The following is a 25727-nucleotide window of genomic DNA, read 5'->3' as shown; positions in this document are numbered from 1 at the left end:
GAGAAGTTAAAGAAGAGATTGTGTGAAGCACCGATTCTTTTGTTGCCTGAAGGGGTTGATGACTTTGCAGTTTATAGCGATGCATCTGGAGTTGGGTTAGCCTGTGTTCTGACCCAAAGGGATAAAGTGATAGCGTATGCATCAATGCAATTGAAGGAACAATAAAAGAACTACCCCACTCACGATTTACAGTTGGCAGCGGTAGTATTCGCCCTAAAGATATGGAGGCATTATCTTTATGGCACAAAGTGTAAACTTTTCACTGATCATAAGAGTCTCCAATATCTCTGTAATTAGAAGGAATCGAACATGAGGCAATGACGATGGCTAGAGTTACTCAAGGACTACGACTGTGAAATACTTTACCACCCTGGTAAAGCAAATGTGGTTGCTGATGCTCTCAGTCGGAAGGTCAACCTTGAAAAGAAAAGGCCAAGAGCATTGAGAATTGAAGTTGTCTCGACAATTGTGGAAAGTATAAAGAAAGCTCAAGAGGAAGCTTTAGAGAAAAGTGACCGAAAGGAAGAACGTTTGGGAAAAATGTTAGTATTCGGTACAAACGACCAAGGGTTGAAGGTATTCCAAGATAGGATTTGGGTACCTAAGATAGGCGGAATAAGAGATCTTCTGATGGAAGAAGCTCACAAGACCATGTACTCGATTCATCCCGGCAGTACAAAAATGTATAGGGATTTAAAGCCCTATTATTAGTGGCCAACGATGAAGCTCGATGTTGCTAAGTATGTGGCCGAGTGTGTAACTTGTGCTAGGGTTAAGGCACAACATCAGAAACCGTATGGGAGTTTAGAACCTTTAACCCTACCCATGGGTAAATAGGAAGACATCACCTTGGATTTTGTGACTAAACTACCCAGAAAAAGGAACGGTCACGACATGATCTGGGTGGTCGTTGATCGCTTCACTAAGAGTGCGCATTTCATAGCAGCCAAAGAGAAATGGTCTATGGATAAACTTGCGAATTCTTACGTGAAGGAAATTGTGAGGCTTCATGGTGTTGTGTTAACGATTGTTTCCGATCGTGACAGCCGTTTTAACTCGAGATTTTGGAGGAGTATACAAGAGGAATTGGGTACCAAGTTGTGTTTGAGTACAACATACCATCCACAAACCGATGGTCAGAGCGAACGAACAATTCAAACATTGGAGGATATGCTGAGAGCATGTACCCTAGAATTCCAAGGTAACTGGGATGAACACTTACCTCTAGTAGAATTCTCCTATAATATTAGTTTCCACTCGAGCATCAAGGTGGCACCTTATCACGCTTTGTATGGGGAGAAGTGTCGAACGGCATCATGCTGGCTGGAAGCTGGGGAAAAGCAGTTTTTGGGACCTGAAATAGTCCATCAGACTGCTGAAAAGTTGAAAGTGATAAGGGAAAGGATGTTAGCTGCTCAAGATCGACAAAAGAGTAATGCTGACAAGAAAAGACAACTGATATCCTTCGATGTTGGAGATTCGGTTTTACTTAAAGTCTCGCCGTGGAAGGGACTTATAAGATTTGGTAAGAGAGAGAAGTTGAGTCCAAGATTTATTGGACCATTTAAAGTTCTTAAGAGGATCGGGAATCAAGCTTACAAGCTAGAGTTACCGGAAGAACTAGAGGGTATTCATAACACCTTTCATGTGTGTTATTTGAGAAAGTTCACAGGAGATGTGCCTGACATAATTCCGATTTATGAGTTAAGCTTGGATGAAAACAAGAGGTTGATCGAGGAACCTGAGGCAATCGTTGACCGTAAGACTATGAAGTTGCGACGCAAGATGGTCGATTTAGTGCTTGTGCGTTGGAAACATACGAATGGACCAAATCTCACTTGGGAAACGGAGAGTGACATGATAAGTTGCTACCCGCAGTTGTTTGGTGATATGTGATTCTGGGGACGAAATCATCCTAAGGGGTAGAGAATTGTAACACTCGTGTTTCTATCCTAGGCATTTATATAGAGTTAATAGTCTAGGTTAACCTTTGTAACTCATTCTGAAGAAATGAAAAGGAATTATGTGAATATTATGTGAATTATGTGTTTTATGCTTAATTATTAGGGCTTAATTAATTAAGAATAAAAATAAGCGTCAAAATTAAAGTGTGAGATAAGCCCGATATCTTTACATAACGTTGTAGTGGTCGAAAAAAGGATTTCGGGGATATAAAGAATACCAAAATTCGAGTTATAATGAAGAAGTTATGACCTATCGAAGTTTCGTGAGAAAACCGACACGGTGCTGAATGTCGTAAAAAGTGAGTTTTCGATAAACTACTTTTTAGACTTAGTGATCTAAGCAAAAGTCATAGTATGCGTTAAACCGAGAAGTTCGATAAAAAGAACGCCCAAATCTGACTTCGTATGAGGAAGTTATGATTTTTCGAAGTTTCAGCTTAGCAGTAGACAACTAAAAACTCGAATTTTAGATCGAGCGATTATTAGCTGACACAACCTAAACGAGAATTGAACGTCTCGTCATTAGGAGCACAACGGTAAAAATTCTGACAAAAACGGACGTCGGATGAAGAAGTTATGAATTTTTAACGGATTTCCTGTCCCAGTCTGTTAAAAATGATAATATAAAATTTAAATTCAAAATTAGCCGACGAAGTCTAAACGGAAGTTGTAGAGCATAATTTTAGCTATGCGTGCATATAAAAAACGTCAAAAACGGAGCTCGTATGCGAAAGTTATGAATTTTAGAAGTTTTGGCACGAAAATCGAGAAAATTCGCATAGTCGCGAGTTGCCACGTCACCCTCGCTGAAAAAGTGCCACGTGTCCTGCTGAGTCACCAAGCTGCCGAGTCACCGAGCTGCTGAGTCATCCGAAGCCGTGGCACATCCGAAGAGCGACGTGTGTGCAACCTAGTCTGAGCCTCGCAATGCCTGCCGCATGTCCGACTTTCGCACCAGCTTTCTCCCTTCCCTCCTGCTTCGGGTCTGAACCTCGGACCTAGACTCCGGTCCACTTAGAAGCTGCCAGCGAGCCCTCGCAGGTGCGACCCATGTGCGAGCCATGCGCAGCCACGTGCGAGCCACCTCCTCTGCGAGCTTCAGATGTGCGACGCGTGTCTTCCTCCTGACCATCCGATCAGAAGCCTCGCCCCTATGAATAGAAGTGTGCGAGACCTCCCATGTAACTTTGAAAATTTGTCAATTTTAACCCCTAAACCCATATTTTCTTCATCTTAACATCCCGCAAAGCCCCGGTATCTATTGTAAACCCCGGAATACTCCACGAAGTGCCCGAGAAGCCGGGAAAATTTATCTTTTCGGTTTCGAAGCCCGACTTTTGCAAAGCCCGGTTTCTCAATAAAACTCCCGGTTTTATTAGAAACGATCGTTTTAGGAAACGAATTGCTGCCCGATTATCATCAAATCATGTAAGTGTGTAGTTACTTTCAATTTACACATAGATATGAAGTATTTACCTTGAAATCCGTGTTATGTGTAAATATGTTAATTGTTTATTTGAGGTGACTGTTGAATTGATGTTTTATACAAGTTTTAAACTGTATATGCTTTTTATCTACAAAATATGTTGGGTAGAACATGGGTAGGTGAAATAGTTGATGTGTGTTAAAATTGTGAGAGGCCTCGATGTTGTTGTTGTTGTAGTCATCTAGCGGAGTATAGATGACGACCACGGACTTTTCTAGACAGTCCAGTGGAACACTAGCAGGTTCGCAACATGTAGGTGTTGATGAATTAAATGTTCATTGGCATACTCCATCCCCCTCATGGTTTCCTTTAGGACATGTATGGCTGAGGAAACCCCTTAGCAGTAGTGTCCATCCCGATGATAATCCTTAGGCTAGGTCCCTTGTGATAGGTGTTTAGGGACGTAAAGTGAGGACAACGGGAATGGGTAATCAGGGTTATTGTTGATTGGTGAAATTAATAAGTATATTATTATTGTAGGTTGAAAACCCTATATGCTCACCAGGCTGCGAAGCCTGACCCACTCAGTTTTTATGATTACAGGTAGTGGAACCCGAGCATAGTCGGAGGACGACGAGAGATTTTTGGATTATAGGCCAGTAGTTGTAAATAACTGTTGAAAGGCTTATAATGTCTTGTTTATGATTTTGATTTGTATTGGAACATGACATCCCGAGGTTTTGATATATATGGAAAATATATACCTTCTTAATGAAGGGTTTTGATAAACTTTTATCATATGTTGTTTGGGGACCAATTCCGCAACATCTTTTATAAAGATTTCTTTGATTTTATTTTAAAAAGCATAAATTAAATCGGACTTTTCTGGCCGAGAACTTAGGGGATGTCACAGAATATGTCCTTGAAAAGGAGCTAATGGAAATTGACGAGTTTTCTACTACTCCTGAGGAGATTGCTGAGTTTTGGGCACATGAGAAGGATGCTACCAAGGTAGCCTTTATCATGCTTGCCACTATGTCAGCTGAACTCCAAAAGTCCTATGAGGACTTCTACCCTTTTGAGATGCACGAAGACCTGATGGAAAGATACCATCAGAGTACTCGGTAAGAGAGGTATGAAATCATCTCTTCCATGATAACAACCAAGATGAAGGATGGTGAACCCATCACGGGGCACATGTAGAAAATGCAAAGGTTTGTGGACCGGTTGTTAAACTGGAATCTGAACTTCCCTAAGGAGATGGCTATAGATATCATTCTAAACTACTTGCCTCCATGTTATGATCAGTTCCGCATGACCTATCCTATGAACAAGGAGGAGGTCACACCTAGCAAACTTCAAGGGCTTTTGACGACTCCTGAAACCGGTCTCAAAGGTAAAAATGTTGTTTCTACTCCTACCACAACTGCCCTATTCTGGAAATTGGACAAGGGAAAGGGAAAAGGAGGAAGGCTCCGTCAAAGAGCCGCAAGCGTAAGTCTCTTGATGGATCCTCTTCAATTGGGACCAAAGCTGGTTTTGTTGCTCCCTCTTCCATTCCTAAGGAAGCAATGTGTTTCTACTATCACGACAAAGGGAACTGGAAGTGAAGCTGCCCCAAATACTTGTAGGATGTAAAGGATGAGAAGGTTAAACCCACCCATGCAGGTATTTATACTATTCTATCTAAAAACTCATCACATTATAACTCTTGGGTTCTTGACACAGGTTGTGGATTTCACATTCGTTCTGATGTGTAGGGCCTAAAAAATTAAGGATGTGGAGAACTGGAAGATAAACATGATCATGGGGAATAGCAAGGTTTCACTTGTTATCAATATTTTCCTTTATATGAGATTGACATTATTACTGTAGTTGCTTAGTGTATGCGTCACAGTTATACATAATTATGATCTTATAGCCTGAAAATGTTTGATTTGGCCTTATGTTCTGATCTTATTTGATTGGGAACGTAGGGTAGGGTTGGATATTCCAAAGTCTATGTGGTCCAGCATTATGTATGGCTAGCATACACTAGTGCTACATGGTTGGAGGAAGTTTCATGGGTGGGTTGTGTGAGGATGGTAGGTTAGTTGTGAGATAGTTATACTTCCTCTGGGAGTGAGGTTGAGTGGTCACCATGTGCATGTGTAGTGTTAGGGTGTTGTGATGATACTTGAGGCAAATATGGGTAGGTGTGAAAGGTAGTATTGGGTCCGTACTACTGAAAGCACATGACCCATACGCATAACAAGGAAGTCACAACCCCTAGGGTTTTGTACGGAGTTGGTTCCTGATTATTTATGTGGATTATCTGATATCTTCTTGTTATATTAAAATATGGTGGTTATGAGGCGTTTCATGACTGGATCCGAATCGGGATCAGGACAGGGTGATAAGGAGGCCCCAGCGGCACGTGAGATTATCGGCCAGGAGTAGCCAGTGATGACAGGGGATCGGGTTAGGGAGATCATCCATGAGGAGGTGGTTGAGATTATCCGGAGTCAGATTCTAGAGTTGTTTGGGACTATTAAGTCCGCTATGATGGAGTACTTTGATGACAGATATGCAGCCCCTGTTTAGATGGATACGGCTGCAGTTACCTCGGTTGTAACAACGGCAGGAGGGGAGGAGCCAGTCGGGGATTCCAGTACTAGTACTTTGATAACACGAAGCCCCCGACATTTGATGGCGTCCAGTATCCTATTATAGCTATGAGGTGACTGTCTGATGTGGAGGGATGTTTCTTCATGTACTCGCGTCCTCCTGACCAGAAGGTCAGGTGTGGCCTGAACTTGTTGTGGGCCGAGGCAAAGGATCGGTGGAGGTTGGTGACTGGGTCATACACGGATGATCAGAGAGCTGCGGTTACTTGGGAGCAGTTCTAGGATATCCTCTGCGCTCGCTACATTCTGTGGGTGGAGCGCGAGCGGTTGTCACAGGAGTTCTTAGATCTGAAGCAGGGTACTAAGTCGGTGGCGAAGATCACCCGCATGGTTATAAAGAGGGCGATGTTTTGCCTTGAGTTTGCCTCAGTTCAGGCTCAGATGACGCGTTATATGTGCATGCTCAAGAATGACATCCGTCAGTTTGTCACCACTCCTAGATGTGATACACTCCTGGACCTACAGGAGGTCGCTAGGCAGCATGAGTTGGAGCTAGAGCTGCAGCTGAGGGAGCAACGGCGGGCCCCGGTACAGTCGCAGCCGCACCAAAGTGGCCCAAGACTGTTGATACCAGGATTGGGGGACAGCCACGCCGCATGTGACAACCCGAAATTTCCAATTGTACGAACATCATCTATTCATCAGAAGCTAGTTCAGGTTCTGTGATTTTCAAGTTTTTCCAAACAAGTTTGTGTACATTAGGGTTTATGTTTTAGATGATATCAGGAGAGTGGATACTCCTGGTTTTGTGAAACTTGGGCATTTCAAGTTTCATACTGTTACAGTCCAACATCAGGAATGAGAATATTTTCTGCCAAAATATGCCAGGACTATAAATAGTTTTCTGAATTAAATTAATTCATTATTCACAATTCCAAATAGAGAAAAGCCATATTCTCTCTAACGGATCTTCGGGTTTTCATCCCAGATTGTGAGTCTACTTTTCTATATGTGTTTCAATACTTGTTTAATGCATATTAGCAACAATAACATGTTTAGATTTCAAGATCCGGGAGTTTACCGCCCAAGATCGTTCTTGGGGAGTAAACTCCAAAATGGAACATTATGGCTTCCTAGTCCCAATTCCTTGTTATAAGACTTGTTTAGGAGATAGGCTATTACATTTATGGATCAAAAAGCAACCAAGAACCATAAGTTCTAGGAGTTTACGGCCAAGGAACTCCCTTGGGCCGTAAACCCCTTTTTTAGGGGCTTAAGTGCCCTAAAACCTTCCCCAAATGCTTAAGGACTTTAACTACTAGTACATGTGCTTGATTAGAACACCAAAAGCCCATAAAAGCCATATGTTTTTAGGAGTTTACGGCCAAGAACTCTCTTGGGCCGTAAACCCCATTTTGTGGGACAAAAATCATTCCAAGCACACCTAAGGCCTTTAGACAATTTACCTTGCACCTTTGGGACTACAATGGAGAGAAGAACACATAGAAACAACTCCTTGGGAGGAGTTTACGGCCAAGGAACATGACTTGGGCCGTAAACTCCAAGTGAAGGCACCAAAGTGTGCCTCTTGCCCCCATTAGCCTTAGATAAAATCATGGATGCCATTCTTGATGTTTAAGTGCCTCAAATCAATTTATTTCCTAGAGTTTACGGCCGTAAACTCTAAGGTGAAGGACCTTAGGCCGTAAACTCCCTTATGGAGTGTTCTAAAGCCTTAAAACTACTTCATGCATTATTCCAATAAAGATAGGAGTGTCCTAGATGCAAGATAACACCACAAAACACCCAAAAACACCATTTGAGGAGTTCACGGCCATAAACCTATGAGTTTACGGCCGTAAACTCCAAGGTGTGGGGTTTGTTGGATGGTGAACTCCTATACAAGGCCCTTTGATATTTCAAACCCTTTTGCCTTGTCCCGTGGCAACTTAGATGCAACCATTTGAACCTTAAACACTCATAAAAGTGTTTAAATGTTTGCTAAGTGTCTTAACTTATTTATTTAAGTTATTATATGTCTAATTAGTTATATATATGTTTATTATATGATAACTAGGCTCGTGCGTGTAAACCAGTCTCCGTTTGCCACCTAGCACGGTAGCCGACACTACAATTCAAACGACTCACCACAAGTGAGTTCATACCCCTTGAATCAACCTTTGAAATGATTTTAAGTGTTTTAAATACTTTATGGGGGGGGGATACAAGTCAAATACTTATAGTTATTGCTTCAATCACATGTGATTGTATTTAATCACATGTGATTAATAACTAGGAAAACAACGATTTTCACCACTGTTCAAACTGTTTTTCAAACTGCTTTACTATTGAAATGTTTTACAAACTGTTTTACTATCCAAACTTATTTATAGACTGTGATTCAACAAATGCTTCTTATACTTAAACTGTTTTATCAATTTATGCCTTCAAAATGTTTTATAGATCGACATCAAGTCGATCTTCTCTTGAAATTATATTACTGCTTCAAATGTTTTATGAAAACTTATTTATGCTTTTATATATCCAATTGCATGCCCATATATGTATAGATATATAAATAATGTTTAAAGGACTTAGGAAGGCCATCCGCCCTATTTCCTTTTCGCGCCTTGAGATGTGGTCTGGTGGGATTTCGGGTGACCATCCGAAGGTCGTTTCAATATTACTTATATATCATATATACATATATAGACATAAAAGTACTTCCATATTCATACTCATCAGTACATCATTAGCTGGTTACCATCGGGGTAACGCAGGACAATACATATACAGTTATACTAGAAACAATACATATACAGATATACTAGAAACAATACATATACAGATATACTAGAAACAATACATATACAGTTATACTAGAAACAATACATATACAGTTATACTAGAAACAATACATATACAGATATACTAGAAACAATACATATACAGATATACTATAAACAATACATATACAGATATACTAGAAACAATACATATACAGATATACTAGAAACAATACATATACAGAGATACAAGAAACAATACATATACAGATATACGAGAAACAATACATATACAGATATACGAAAAACAATACATATACATAAATACGTAATAATTGTGATCCACTGTATCGGGCATGCCTTAAATGTCATGGCCCGAGTTGTAGCTAGAATTCTCTTGGAGGGAGAGCGTGAGTTTGCGTATAGATCTATACTGGATTGACTATCCTACACCTTGCTGCTAGCTACAGCCGGACCTGCAGGTCTGCGGGTGCCAAACGTCATTTCTTATTACGACCGTTCATTATGTCGTTGATTATCAGTCAATAGCATGGTGCAATTAATCACAATAAACCTTAATATAAATCCGGTTTAAGGTAGTAGTATTTAGTACAACAGTAGTCTTATTATACAAAGCTACAGTACTACAATGATTTACCCATTACATATTTTAGTGATAATCTCACTTAAGCATTAATGTACAAACTATATTTTTAACAAATGATAGTTATATTTGGGTAATCACACACTTTTACAATAGAAAAGTTTATGAAACAGCCTAGCCTTGGTAGAAGGTTACTTTTATAGAAAATATAGGATTTTCTGAGAGATTCAAACTTTTACAAACACTTTCAAACATTTGCTTACATTTTTACAAACTTATACATTGAGACAGGTTCAAACGTTTTTACAAGAGACATTGACACTAAAATACTTATGAACTCACCAGCTTAATGCTGATAAACTCTTTCAAAATAACTTGTATTCTCAGGTCATCAGTAGACAGGTACCGAGGCCAGCTTTTGAGAAGATGGAGTGCATTCAAGACTCATCTCATATTATTTTGTGTTTCATTATTTTTGGTGTCTATAACTGTACAGAACACACTTGTATTAAAATTATATATTTAATGCAATGGATGATGTTGTTTGCTTATTTACACTTACTGTGTTGTGATACTATACATGACGTCCTCCGCCCCAGAACGTTTCCGCCGTTCTTGGTTTTGGGGTGTGACAGATTGGTATCAGAGCATTGTTTATAGTGAATCAAGTATATCAACCCATAAAAGATATACTAATCTATAAACCCAAAAGGGACTAAAACACTCTGACCAAGAGTCTATACTTTAAATAATAAAATATTTAATTAAGTATACTAGTCTACATTATACTAAAATCAGTGTCACAATGACAAGAACAAAAGTATTACGATTGTTGAATATCACAAGTGAGCTCGGGGATGTATGGTCAGTCCTGGGAATGGCATAGCCTGATCAACTATGCTGGTCCTAGGAGTGATTAGCATATGCCCTAGAATGGTTGTGATATGTTAACAAGTCTAAAAACTTACCAACAATACCACAAGAGGATCAGTAGAACTTAGAACTTAAAATACTATAGGAGTATTTTGTGCTACTAGTTACACGTATACTATATTCTTATACCTCTCTTCTCGCGTAGATCTAAATGGCTGGATTCCATCATGGCGACCCGTACTTTCCCAATGAAGGCAATGTCGGGTGGATCGATGAAGAGCCCGAAGATGACCATCCAATCCCTTTGGATGATCACCTCGCAGAAGGCTTTTCGGATGGATCTGACTCCGAGCCTGAAGTCAACAACCTACCGCTTGTAGGTCAAGCCCCGAACAACAACCCTCGACCAGCGTTTCCAGGCCCTACTCCCATGTGGGCAAACAATCTGAATCGCTGGAGTGATGAGCAGGGTCAGCCCTTACCATACTTTGGGGACCGAACCTTCTACAACATCAGCGATGCTGGCTCTGCTGACAGAGCTCTGCCGGTGATCATCCGCAGAATAGCTCGTAATGTCGAGCAAGGTCGAGCAGCCATCGACCGGGTCATGGAGATTGATGCCAATTCAGGTGTCAATACAGTCCGCATTCGCCGTCTTGAAGAAGACATGGAACGGACCCGGAGAACCAACGAAACTCTGCAGCAACAGCTGGTTGCCTCCCGTGCTGAAGTCTTAGAACTTCGAGCTCGTCAGAGAGCTCAGGACCGACACCTTCAAGAGGTGTTTCGTCAAATGTCCGACCTCAGGGATCGCCCGAGGAATTCCCATCGCCATTAGATGATGTCTAGTACATCTCTGTCTTTTGAATTAGGGATAGCGTTGAACTTATGTGCTCTAAGTAGCACTTGTCTGTAAAATATTCCTAACTTTCGGTACTCTAATTAGGAATATAGGACTGTCAGTATTGTCCTTATGGTATGATGTAAGACCTACTGTTAGGTCGATTTTTCCTTGAACTTATTACATCAGTAATACCCGTACTATTGAAATCTATATAATCTGTGGGAAAAATTTGTACACTTGTGTATTCCTACTAATATTTCCTAGGTGATTTCAAACACTCATTCAAACGGTTGGGCTATGGTTATTTAGTCCATGGGTCACTCTCACTTTGCTTACAAATTGATTCTTATCATCCTTCTTGTTGTTATGAACTTATAGCTGAAGGATGCCTCCTCGCAAATCTCCCAAGAATAGGAATAATCCTGTACCTCCACCGCCTCCACCACCGGCAGTCATCGATACTGCAGCCCTGAATGCTGCCGTAGCTGCAGCAGTGGCTACTGCCATGGCTCAGTATCACTCATCGGATGCTAGCAGAGGTGGAACCCCTGTTGAATCTATCCCAGTTGAAATCCCTGTGCGCTCGAGGGAGTGCTCTTACAAGGATTTTACAAACTGCAAGCCGAAGCCTTTCTATGGCACCGGCGGAGTCATTGCTCTCTCGCAATGGTTCGAGAAGACTGAATCAGTCTTCGAAATCTGTTCGTGCCCTGCAGCATTCAAAGTAAAATATGCCGCGTGCACCTTCGAGGATAAAGCCCTAACGTGGTGGAACGGCCACGTCAAAGCCCTAACTCTCGTCGTGACTAACGACATGGGCTGGGCAACAATGAAGGACCTCATGACTGAGGAGTACTGCCCTAGGGGCGAAGTCCAGAAGTTAGAACATGAACTCTGGAATCTGACAATGAAGGGCACCAACGTGATCGCTTACACTGCCCGCTTTAGCGAACTGGTGGCCCTATGCCCCAATATGGTTCCCACTGAAGGGAAAAAGATTGAGCGGTATATATGGGGGCTAGTGCCTCCGTACCAGGGGAACGTCTTAGCATCCAACCCTACTACTTTCGACAGTGCCAAGCGATTGGCACAAAGACTTATTGACCATGGAGTCAAGACCCCTGCAACTACAACCACATTAGCCGTCCCAGAACCCTCCAAACCCGCTGGCAACAAGCGGAAATTCTGGGATGAGAAGAAGAAACAACGAGCTTCAAAGAAACAACAAATCATAGCAGTACATACTGCGATAGCCCCTACTGCTGTTACTGCTCCGGGGAAACAGTATTCTGGAAGTTTGCCGAAGTGCAATAAATGCAACTTCCACCACCACGGCGCCTGCCGTGAGATGCAGTGTAACAACTGCCACAGAAAAGGACCCACTGTCCGATTCTGTAAGTTCCCGGCGCAACCGATCTCCCAAGTTCCTGGCTCAGGCGTGAGCCCAACTTGCTATGGATGTGGCGAATCAGGCCACTTTAAAAGGGACTGCCCTAAGGCGAGGAATACTGGAGTAGCAGGGAGGGTACTAGCAATAGGCCACGGGTAAGCAGTTGCTGACCCGACAGTGGTGACTGGTACGTTCCTCCTTGATAACTCCTATGTATGCATTCTGTTCGATAGTGGAGCGGAGCGAAGCTTCGTAAACCACAAATTTGCTCGCATGCTTAAGCAACAACCACACGCACTTAATGAACAATTCACAGTAGAAATGGCCAATGGGAAAACTGAAAGTACTAATAGCATATACTTAGGTTGTCTTCTAACCTTAGATAACCATTCATTCCCAATTGACCTTATGCCGGTCTCAATAAAAAGTTTCGACGTTATTATCGACATGGATTGGTTAAGTCTTCATCGAGCCGACATCATGTGCTATGAGAAAGCAGTCCGTTTAAACCTCCCATCTAACGAAACCCTTATAGTCTACCGCGACAAACCTGGTGCGAGTCTTCGCATTATTTCTAGTATTCAGGCACAGAAATATCTGCGCAAAGAATACCACGCATTTCTTGCTCACATCGTCGACACGAACCTAGAAACGAAAGAACTAAAAGACCTCCCAATAGTGAGCGACTTCCCCGACATTTTTCCAGAAGAGTTACCCGGGTTACCTCCGCAACGACAAGTCGAGTTCAGAATCGACTTGGTCCCAGGAGCTACCCCAGTAGCCAAGTCGCCCTACCGTTTAGCACCAGCCGAGATGCAAGAACTCTCTGGTCAACTTAACGAACTACTCAGCAAGGGTTTTATAAGACCAAGTTTCTCACCTTGGGGAGCACCGGTCTTGTTCGTTAAGAAGAAAGACGGATCATTCCGTATGTGTATTGACTACAGGGAACTCAACAAATTGACGATAAAGAATCGTTACCCTCTGCCGCGCATAGATGATCTATTCGATCAACTGCAAGGGGCGAGCTATTTTTCCAAGATTGATCTGAGATCCGGATATCACCAGTTACGAGTGCTCGAGGAGGATGTGCCAAAGACAGCCTTCCGAACTCGTTACGGACACTACGAGTTCGTGGTGATGCCATTCGGATTGACCAATGCGCCCGCAGTCTTCATGGATCTGATGAATAGAGTATGCCGACCTTACTTAGATCAATTCGTCATCGTTTTCATTGACGACATCCTGATCTACTCCCGAAGTAAGAAAGAGCATGGAGATCATCTGCGACAAATTCTAGAGACTTTACGAAAGGAGAAACTTTATGCGAAGTTCTCGAAATGTGAATTTTGGATCCGAAGAGTCGAATTCTTAGGACACGTGGTTAGCGAAGAAGGAATCCACGTGGACCCATCCAAAATAAAAGCCATTGAGAACTGGTCAGCACCAAAGACACCTACAGAAATTCGCCAATTTCTAGGTCTCGCTGGCTACTACCGCAGGTTCATTCAGAACTTCTCCCGAATAGCGAAGCCTCTTACGACCCTGACCCAGAAAGGCGTGGCCTTTGACTGGGAAGAGAAGCAAGAAAGAGCGTTCCAAACGCTCAAACGAGCCTTGTGCACCGCACCAATACTATCCCTTCCGGAAGGAATAGAAGACTTTGTAGTCTATTGCGATGCATCCAATCAAGGACTCGGATGTGTTCTGATGCAGCGAGGTAAGGTCATCGCCTACGCCTCGAGGCAGTTGAAGACACATGAGGTTAACTACACGACCCACGATCTTGAACTAGGAGCAGTAGTGTTTGCTCTGAAGATCTGGAGACATTACTTGTATGGAACGAAGAGCACTATCTTTACCGACCACAAGAGTTTACAACACATTTTCGATCAGAAGGAGCTCAACATGAGACAACGACGGTGGGTTGAGCTACTCAGTGATTACGAATGCGATATTCGTTATCATCCGGGTAAAGCCAACGTAGTAGCAGACGCCCTAAGTCGGAAGGAATATTCTGGTCGCAAGGTTAAGTCATTATCAATAACCATCCATTCACACTTGACTGAACAAATTCAGGCGGCTCAACTAGAGGCCATGAAACCTGAAAATGTGTCGAGTGAATCCCTTAGGGGAATGGACAAGAACTTCGAAGCCAAGGGTGACAGAGCTTTATATTTCATGAACCGGATCTGGACACCGAAACACGGTGGTTTCCGAGACTTGGTCATGACCGAGGCGCACAACACTCGGTATTCCGTCCACCCAGGTTCAGATAAGATGTATCTGGATCTGAAAAAGCTATACTGGTGGCCTAATATGAAAGCAGAGATTGCTACCTTCGTGAGTAAATGCCTTACTTGCGCGAAGGTTAAGGTCGAGTACCAGAAGCCCTCTGGTTTACTGCAACAACCAGAGATTCCAGAATGGAAGTGGGAGCGGATCACTATGGATTTCATAACCAAGTTACCCAAGACAACGGGTGGACTTGACACCATATGGGTCATCGTTGATAGATTGACCAAGTCTGCACACTTCCTGCCTATCAAAGAAACAGACAAGATGGAGAAACTTACGAGAACATACATTAGGGAAATTGTACGGTTGCATGGTGTACCTATTTCCATTATCTCCGATAGAGATAGTAGGTTCACTTCAAGATTTTGGTAATCCCTACAACATTCCCTAGGAACAAGGCTGGACATGAGCACAGCCTACCATCCACAGACCGACGGACAGAGTGAGAGGACCATTCAAACATTGGAAGATATGTTGCGAGCCTGTGTGATTGATTTTGGGAAGGCATGGGATGCTCATTTACCCCTTGTCGAATTTTCCTATAATAACAGTTATCACACGAGCATCAAGGCTGCTCCATTCGAAGCTCTCTACGGCCGCAAGTGCAGATCCCCTCTGTGCTGGGCTGAGGTTGGTGATACCCAATTAGCGAGAGGGCAAGCTTCCGACAGTACTCTCACTGGTCCAGAAATCATTCGGGAAACGACAGAAAAAATCGTTCAAATCCGTAAACGATTGAAAGCCTCTAGAGACCGACAGAAGAGCTACGCCGATAAACGAAGAAAACCTTTGGAATTTCAGGTGGGAGACCGAGTCCTTCTCAAAGTCTCACCCTGGAAAGGCTTGATACGCTTCGGCAAGCGTGGGAAGCTTAATCCTAGGTACATAGGGCCTTTCGAGATTCTTTCCAGAGTCGGCCCCGGAGCTTACAAACTTAATCTACCCGACACACTGCGTAACGTACATTCTACATTCCACGTATCTAACTTGAAAAAGTGTCTGTCTGACGAGACTCTCTTAATCCCACTCGACGAGATCGAGATCAACGAGAGCCTCAACTTCGTGGAAGAACCTATAGAGGTCATGGACCGTGAGGTCAAGTAGACGAAACAAAGCCGTATCCCTATCGTGAAGGTTCGCTGGAACGCCAAGCGAGGACCGGAATTCACTTGGGAACGCGAGGATCAGATGAAGTTGAAATACCCTCATCTTTTCGCTTGATTGTTTGTAACTTTCATTTGCTTAAATTCTAATTTCGGGACGAAATTCCCTCTAACAGGGGGATGATGTGACAACCCGAAATTTCCAATTGTACGAACATCATCTATTCATCAGAAGCTAGTTCAGGTTCTGTGATTTTCAAGTTTTTCCAAACAAGTTTGTGTACATTAGGGTTTATGTTTTAGATGATATCAGGAGAGTGGATACTCCTGGTTTTGTGAAACTTGGGCATTTCAAGTTTCATACTGTTACAGTCCAACATCAGGAATGAGAATATTTTCTGCCAAAATATGCCAGGACTATAAATAGTTTTCTGAATTAAATTAATTCATTATTCACAATTCCAAATAGAGAAAAGCCATATTCTCTCTGACGGATCTTCGGGTTTTCATCCCAGATTGTGAGTCTACTTTTCTATATGTGTTTCAATACTTGTTTAATGCATATTAGCAACAATAACATGTTTAGATTTCAAGATCCGGGAGTTTACCGCCCAAGATCGTTCTTGGGGAGTAAACTCCAAAATGGAACATTATGGCTTCCTAGTCCCAATTCCTTGTTATAAGACTTGTTTAGGAGATAGGCTATTACATTTATGGATCAAAAAGCAACCAAGAACCATAAGTTCTAGGAGTTTACGGCCAAGGAACTCCCTTGGGCCGTAAACCCCTTTTTTAGGGGCTTAAGTGCCCTAAAACCTTCCCCAAATGCTTAAGGACTTTAACTACTAGTACATGTGCTTGATTAGAACACCAAAAGCCCATAAAAGCCATAAGTTTTTAGGAGTTTACGGCCAAGAACTCTCTTGGGCCGTAAACCCCATTTTGTGGGACAAAAATCATTCCAAGCACACCTAAGGCCTTTAGACAATTTACCTTGCACCTTTGGGACTAGAATGGAGAGAAGAACACATAGAAACAACTCCTTGGGAGGAGTTTACGGCCAAGGAACATGACTTGGGCCGTAAACTCCAAGTGAAGGCACCAAAGTGTGCCTCTTGCCTCCATTAGCCTTAGATAAAATCATGGATGCCATTCTTGATGTTTAAGTGCCTCAAATCAATTTATTTCCTAGAGTTTACGGCCGTAAACTCTAAGGTGAAGGACCTTAGGCCGTAAACTCCCTTATGGAGTGTTCTAAAGCCTTAAAACTACTTCATGCATTATTCCAATAAAGATAGGAGTGTCCTAGATGCAAGATAACACCACAAAACACCCAAAAACACCATTTGAGGAGTTCACGGCCATAAACCTATGAGTTTACAGCCGTAAACTCCAAGGTGTGGGGTTTGTTGGATGGTGAACTCCTATACAAGGCCCTTTGATATTTCAAACCCTTTTGCCTTGTCCCGTGGCAACTTAGATGCAACCATTTGAACCTTAAACACTCATAAAAGTGTTTAAATGTTTGCTAAGTGTCTTAACTTATTTATTTAAGTTATTATATGTCTAATTAGTTATATATATGTTTATTATATGATAACTAGGCTCGTGCGTGTAAACCAGTCTCCGTTTGCCACCTAGCACGGTAGCCGACACTACAATTCAAACGACTCACCACAAGTGAGTTCATACCCCTTGAATCAACCTTTGAAATGATTTTAAGTGTTTTAAATACTTTATGGGGGGGGGATACAAGTCAAATACTTATAGTTATTGCTTCAATCACATGTGATTGTATTTAATCACATGTGATTAATAACTAGGAAAACAACGATTTTCACCACTGTTCAAACTGTTTTTCAAACTGCTTTACTATTGAAATGTTTTACAAACTGTTTTACTATCCAAACTTATTTATAGACTGTGATTCAACAAATGCTTCTTATACTTAAACTGTTTTATCAATTTATGCCTTCAAAATGTTTTATAGATCGACATCAAGTCGATCTTCTCTTGAAATTATATTACTGCTTCAAATGTTTTATGAAAACTTATTTATGCTTTTATATATCCAATTGCATGCCCATATATGTATAGATATATAAATAATGTTTAAAGGACTTAGGAAGGCCATCCGCCCTATTTCCTTTTCGCGCCTTGAGATGTGGTCTGGTGGGATTTCGGGTGACCATCCGAAGGTCGTTCCAATATTACTTATATATCATATATACATATATAGACATAAAAGTACTTCCATATTCATACTCATCAGTACATCATTAGCTGGTTACCATCGGGGTAACGCAGGACAATACATATACAGTTATACTAGAAACAATACATATACAGATATACTAGAAACAATACATATACAGATATACTAGAAACAATACATATACAGTTATACTAGAAACAATACATATACAGTTATACTAGAAACAATACATATACAGATATACTAGAAACAATACATATACAGATATACTAGAAACAATACATATACAGATATACTAGAAACAATACATATACAGATATACTAGAAACAATACATATACAGATATACTAGAAACAATACATATACAGAGATACAAGAAACAATACATATACAGATATACGAGAAACAATACATATACAGATATACGAGAAACAATACATATACATAAATACGTAATAATTGTGATCCACTGTATCGGGCATGCCTTAAATGTCATGGCCCGAGTTGTAGCCAGAATTCTCTTGGAGGGAGAGCGTGAGTTTGTATATAGATCTATACTGGATTGACTATCCTACACCTTGCTGCTAGCTACAGCCGGACCTGCAGGTCTGCGGGTGCCAAACGTCATTTCTTATTACGACCGTTCATTATGTCGTTGATTATCAGTCAATAGCATGGTGCAATTAATCACAATAAACCTTAATATAAATCCGGTTTAAGGTAGTAGTATTTAGTACAGCAGTAGTCTTATTATACAAAGCTACAGTACTACAATGATTTACCCATTACATATTTTAGTGATAATCTCACTTAAGCATTAATGTACAAACTATATTTTTAACAAATGATAGTTATATTTGGGTAATCACACACTTTTACAATAGAAAAGTTTATGAAACAGCCTAGCCTTGGTAGAAGGTTACTTTTATAGAAAATATAGGATTTTCTGAGAGATTCAAACTTTTACAAACACTTTCAAACATTTGCTTACATTTTTACAAACTTATACATTGAGACAGGTTCAAACGTTTTTACAAGAGACATTGACACTAAAATACTTATGAACTCACCAGCTTAATGCTGATAAACTCTTTCAAAATAACTTGTATTCTCAGGTCATCAGTAGACAGGTACCGAGGCCAGCTTTTGAGAAGATGGAGTGCATTCAAGACTCATCTCATATTATTTTGTGTTTCATTATTTTTGGTGTCTATAACTGTACAGAACACACTTGTATTAAAATTATATATTTAATGCAATGGATGATGTTGTTTGCTTATTTACACTTACTGTGTTGTGATACTATACATGACGTCCTCCGCCCCAGAACGTTTCCGCCGTTCTTTGTTTTGGGGTGTGACACCGCACTTGTAGGGAGTGGGGGAAGGCTCATTCAGCGGCATGTCGAGCAGGGAATGGGTGCCACCATTGTGGCAAGCAGGGTCATCTGGGCAGGGATTGCAGGCAGCAAACTTCGACTTCTGGGGTTAGACTTTGTTATCATTGAGAGCAGGTGGTCCATATTAAGGCCCAGTGTCCTTTGTTAGCTGCCAAGCCAGCATAGGCTCTAGTGCTGACTACCTTGAGGATTACAGATGGGATGCCAGTTAGGGCGGAGCATCCGAAAACTCAGGGGCGTGCTTTCCATCTTAAAGCTCAGGAGGCCAAGGCAGCACCGGATGTGGTTTCTCGTATGCTTCTATCCTTTATCTCATTTAGTATGTATGTCTTATGCTTATATGTAGTACCTATAAATAGCTACATTCTTGGTAAACTCCTTACCTGTGTTGGTTTTATTAACTCGGGGGCGAGTTGGTCTTTCGTATCTCAGACATTTAGTAAGGAGTTCAGAGTGCCTATAGGCGACCTAGAGTGTCTGTTGCGAGTCTATATCACTAACAAAAACGGGATTTCCGCTGCTTCAGTTTACCGAGGATGTGAGATGGAGGTCTTCAGGATATCCTTCCTAATAGACTTGATTCCGATTCCCATGAGGGATGTATGCGTGATTGTGGGGATCGACTGGCTTAGTCGGTTTGGTGCCATGATTGATTGCGAGGGCCAGCAGGTAGTGGTTCAAACCCCAAGTGGGGGAGAACTGGTTATTTATGGCGAGGGCACTAGAGTGGGATCAGGATTTTGTTCGGCCGCCAGGGCTCAGTAGTACACTCAGCACGAGTGTGTGGGTTATCTAGCGTATGTGGTGGATACACAGGTCAGGGATCAGACTTCAGTATCATAGGTTCCATTGGTTCGAGAGTTTGCTGATGAGTTTCCGGAGGAGTTGCCAGGGATACCTCCAGAGTGGCAGGTCAAGTTTCGAATCGACCTAGTTCCAGGTGCGGCTCCTATTGCCAAGGAGCCGTACCTTTTGGCACCACCTAAGATGCAGGATCTGTCGTCTCAGTTGCAGCAATTGCTAGGCAAGCAGTTCATTTGTCCGAGTAGTTCTCCATGAGGGGGCAGCGATCCTCTTCGTCAGGAAGAAGGATGGTACGCACCAGATATGCATTGATTATAGGGAGTTGAACAAGTTAACGGTGAAGAACTGTTATCCACTCATAAGGATACATGATCTCTTTGATCAGTTGTAGGGTGCATCTTGGTTTTCTAAGATTGATTTGAGATCAGGGTACCATCAGGTCCAATTCAGAGAGGAGGACGTGGAGAAGACCGCGTTTCGAACTCGTTAAGGTCATTATGAGTTCGTGGTGATGTCGTTTGGACTCACCAACGCGCCAGCAATGTTTATGAATCTGATGAATTGGGTCTGCAGACTGATGCTAGGTCGCTCGGTCATTGTGTTCATTTATGATATCTTGGTGTATTCCATGACCCGAGAGCAGCACGAGGAGCACCTCAGGGAATTGTTGGGAGTTCTGAGATGAGAAATTCTGTACACCAAGTTCTCGAAATGTAAGTTTTGGTTACGAGAGGTCCAATTTCTAGGACACTTGGTCAACCAGGAGGGGATTTTGGTTGACCCGGCCAAAATCTAGGCGGTTATGCAGTGGGAGGTGCCGAGATCTCCTTCATATATTAGGAGTTTTCTGGGGTTAGAAGGGTAGTACCAAAGATTTATTCAAGATTTCTCCAAGATTGCAGTACCCCTCACTCGTCTAATGAGGAAGGGGGTGGATTTTCGGTGGGGCCCCGAGCAGCAGAGGGCATTTGAGACCCTCCGACAGCGATTATGCAAGGCTCTAGTCATGACCCTCCCGGAGGGAGTGGAAGATTTTGTGGTCTTCTGTGATGCATCCATCACGGGACTGGGAGTCGTTCTTATGCAGAGGGGACGGGTTATAGCATATGCCTCGTGGCAGTTGAAGTCGCACAAGACAAGATACCCTACTCATGATTTAGAGTTGGGAGCAGTGGTTTTCGCTCTTAAGATCTGGAGACATTACCTTTATGGGGTCCCTTGTAATGTATACACGTACCATAAGAGTTTGAGACACATTATGGATCATCCAAACTTGAATATGAGGCAGCGCAGGTGGCTGGATGTAGTTAAGGACTACGATTGTGATATCCTTTACCACTTGGGTAAAGCGAATGTGGTTGTGGACGCTCTGAGACGCAAATCAGCAGTACCTTCTTCTGCGATGGCGTGTATGAGGATATCAATGTATTCCTTACTTGTGAGTTTGATCAAGGAAGCTTAGGCAGAGGGCATGCGTCAGGAAAATTGGAAGATGGAAAGGGTTAATGGTGAGAACAACCAGTTCGTGCAGGAAAGCCATGGGTTGTTGACCCGTTGTAGGCGGGTCTGGTTTCCGATGTCTGGCGGGGTCAGGCAAGTTGTTCTGGAGGAGGCTCATAAGTCTCGTTTCTCCAGTCACCCGGGAGCCACCAAGATGTTATTGAGATATACGGTTGAGTTATTGTTGGCCATCTATGAAGCGAGACATCGCATGGTATGTCGCGAGGTGCTTGACCTGCAGGATGGTCAAGGCCGAGCATCAGAGGCCGCATGGCAGATTGTAGCCTCTAGAGGTTCCCATGTGGAAATAGGAGCAGATCACTAAGGATTTCATCACCAAGTTGCCGAGGACGGCCAGGGGTTTCGACGCTATTTGGGTCGTCGTGGATCTATTGACCAAGAGTTTCCACTTTTTAGCTATACGGGAGAGTTCGTCAGCAGAGAAATTGGCCGATGTATTTATCCGTGAGATCGTTACTCGCCATGGGGTACCAGTTTCTATCATTTTAGATCGTGATATTCGGTTCACCTCCCGATTCTGGTAAAATTTCCATGAGGAACTGGGCACACGGCTGCACTTCACTACAGTCTATCATCCGCAGACTGATGGCCAGAATGAGCAGACTATACATACTCTTGAGGATATCCTAAGGGCTTGCGTTATTGACTTCGGTGGGAGCCGGGACTCCTACCTAACGCTTGCAAAGTTTTCCTAGAACAACAAATTCCACTACAGCATAGGTGCCCCACCCTTCAAGCTGTTATATGGGTGGAGATGCCGCACCCCGGTTTGTTCGGGTGACATTGGTCACAGGGTGATGGTCTGAACCGAGGTGGTTCTGCAGACTATTAAGAGGATTCAGCAGATTAAACAGAGACTGCAGACCACATAGAGCTGGGAGAAGAGCTACGCCGAACGGCGCCGATCTAAGTTGGAATTTCAGGTTGGTGATATGGTACTACCGAAGGTTTCACCCTGGAAGGGTGTCATCCGCTTCAGGAAGACAATGAAATTGGATCCCCTCTTTATTGGGCCATTCAGGGTTATTATCAGGGTTGGCAAGGTGGCCTATAGGTTGGAGCTCCCGGAGGAGCTGATTCAGATCCACAACACTTTCCACATCTCACAATTGCGGAAGTGCATCCTGGATGAGGATGTGAGATTTTCGTTGGATAACATTCAAGTCGATGAGCACTTGAATTATGTGGAGAGACCGGTGCTCATTATTGAGAGGAAGGTGAAGATCCTACGAAGCAAGGAAGTGCCTTTGGTAAAGCTACAATGGGAGCATCGGAGGGGATCTAACTGGAATTGGGAGCCAGAGTTCGAAATGAGAGAGAGCTACCCGGATCTTTTCCCTGCATCCGACTTCGGGGACGAAGTCTAGGTCAAGTGGGGGAGAGTTGTAACACCTTGAACCTTGCAGGTATATCTTGAAAACTCTTCTTCCTTTTATTAGTTGCCATTTTTGTCCTTGGAGTTGGTTGTGTTGGGTCACGAGAAGTATAAGGACTAAAGTTGCAATTTTGGGACTGGAAGTAGTATGCTGAGCGTACATAAGGGTACACTATGCGTACTAGGTGCGCCCTAGTACGCTGGGCGCACAATCATGTACGGTTGGGTGTACATATGTCCGATGAAAACCCTAGTATTTGGGGTTGAGGACTATATAAACACCTTTATGGCTCATTCCTTTGCTCATCCTCAACCTCCATACCTCATAAAACGTCCCAGACCCTAGAGTGTGTGAGGAAGTGTGAGTTAGTGTGCATTTTGGACCTTGGAAGTAAATACATTGCTCTAAGGAGCTAGAAAAGGAGATAGAGGCTATAGATCTGAATTTATGTTGTGCCATTAAAGCTCCAAAAGGTAAAAAGATTGAAACTTTGTGCTTGCTTGTTTATAGATCTAGACATTTAACCTTATGGAGGTCTTATTGTCCCAAGATTCCCAAGAGGATGCATGGGATGTCTTAAGTGAAATAAGTTGTCCGTAAGACCATATGAGAGGTCCTAAGTGATAAAAATCAGTTCCCAATGGCTAGACTTGTCCCATGCATGAAGTAAGAAGGTCTTAATGGGTTAAGACCATCCGTTAAGGACTTTTTGGACGTCCAAAGTGATAAAGTCCTAAACTTTATGGTCCCAAGGCATATTTGGTCGATGGATCTGTGATATGGGTTTAAGTGCTTAAGCCATTAAGCACTTATTAGGATTTTGCTAAAACCACGAGTACGCTCAGCGTAAATTCTGTACGCCCAACATACGGGGTTAGCTATCCCGATGGCAGTCAGCTTAGAACCGCATTACGCCCAGCATAACCAGAGAGCGTACGCGGGCAGAGAGGTACGCCCCGCGTACGCTCTCTGATTGGACTCACCTAGGTTCAAACCAATTTGGAGGTTGGGTCCAATTTGGTAAATTGGCCCAAAAAAGGACTTTAGAAAATGGACCCTCAAGATAAGGACTTGGTGTTGGGCCTTTGCCCAACAAAAAGAAATGGAATTTATGAATTATATGGACACTTAGTCAAGGGAGTGATGTTAGGTAATAACCTATTATCTATTATGTGCGTCGGATCGGGATTTCTAGTGAGGCAACGGTTAGAATTTTAGCATTTCGGCACTACTAGTCAAGTGAGTTATTCTCACTATACTCAAGGTTCTAAGGAACCAAGGCCAACCCTTTGGATTGTTATCTGGTTATATGATAAGTGGTAGGATCTGTTAGATCGGTATCCTATAGAGTAGGATAATATTATGTGGTATGATCTGTTAGATTAATTGATGCCTATAGGCTGTTACATGATTATTTGATTACATGTGCACATGTTTGTTTATTGGTTAAGGCTTATCTGCTTTATACGAAAGCCAATAGACCTGGTCATTCTAACTTGTTGGTTGTGGGCCTAGAGTATTCCATCCCGAGGATGATTGGACTCATAGTATGTTGGCATTCCAACCGAAAGGTTGAGGGCCTGGGGTATTCCATCCCGAGGATGATTGGACCCATAGTATATTGGCATTCCAACCGGAAGGTTTAGGGCCTGGGGTATTCCAACCCGAAGGTTGATTGGACCCATAGTATGTTGTTTATGGTTATACGTGTATTATTGTGAGTACAACTATTTTGGGGGGAACTCACTAAGCTTTCAGGCTTATAGTTTCAGTTTATTGTTTCAGGTAGATCAGGGGATCGCGGCAAGGCAAATGCGTGATCATATAAGGCGCGACTGGTTGCAAAGGGCTTTCCTCAAACTCCGGGAGTTGACTATCATGAGACCTTTTCACTAGTAGCAAAGATTAAGTCTATTAGGGAAATCCTATCCCTTGTAGCATTTTATGACTATGAAATATGGCAAATGTGTGACAATCCGAAATTTCCATTCTGTACAAACCATATCGAGTCAGTAGAAGATTAGAACAGTTACAGAGAATTTCTAGACTTTTAGGTATAAGTTTGAGTATTTTAGGATTTACACTTAAGGAGATATCAGGAGAGTGGATGCACTAGCGTTTTGTGCAACACTGTTATTTCAAAACCCTATGATATTAGAGTTCATTTCGTGAATAAAATATTTTCTGCCAAAAATCCCAGGACTATATATAGGATTCTGAACCATATTTATTCATTAGTTACATTTCCAACTAGAGAAAAGCCGAACTAGGTTATTCTTCCGGAATGACTAAGTTATTCAAACCATCCACAGTCGGTCATATGTTGGAAGTAGATATGGATTAAGACTATCATGGGTTGGATTGTAGAGGTCTAAGGTGTTCGACAAAGGGCTACAACACTCATGAGTGCTCATAAGTTCTGGGTATTGGATTCAACCCGCGCTCATTGGAATCACTTCATGGATTTTATCACGAGTGATCATGAGACGATAATATCTTATATTCTTCAAACCTTGAG

This window comes from Lactuca sativa, chromosome 1 (genome assembly GCF_002870075.4).
Source record: "Lactuca sativa cultivar Salinas chromosome 1, Lsat_Salinas_v11, whole genome shotgun sequence".
Classification (NCBI taxonomy): Eukaryota; Viridiplantae; Streptophyta; class Magnoliopsida; order Asterales; family Asteraceae; genus Lactuca; species Lactuca sativa.
The sequence above is the reverse complement of the archived record's forward strand: the minus strand, read 5'-3'. Positions refer to the sequence as shown.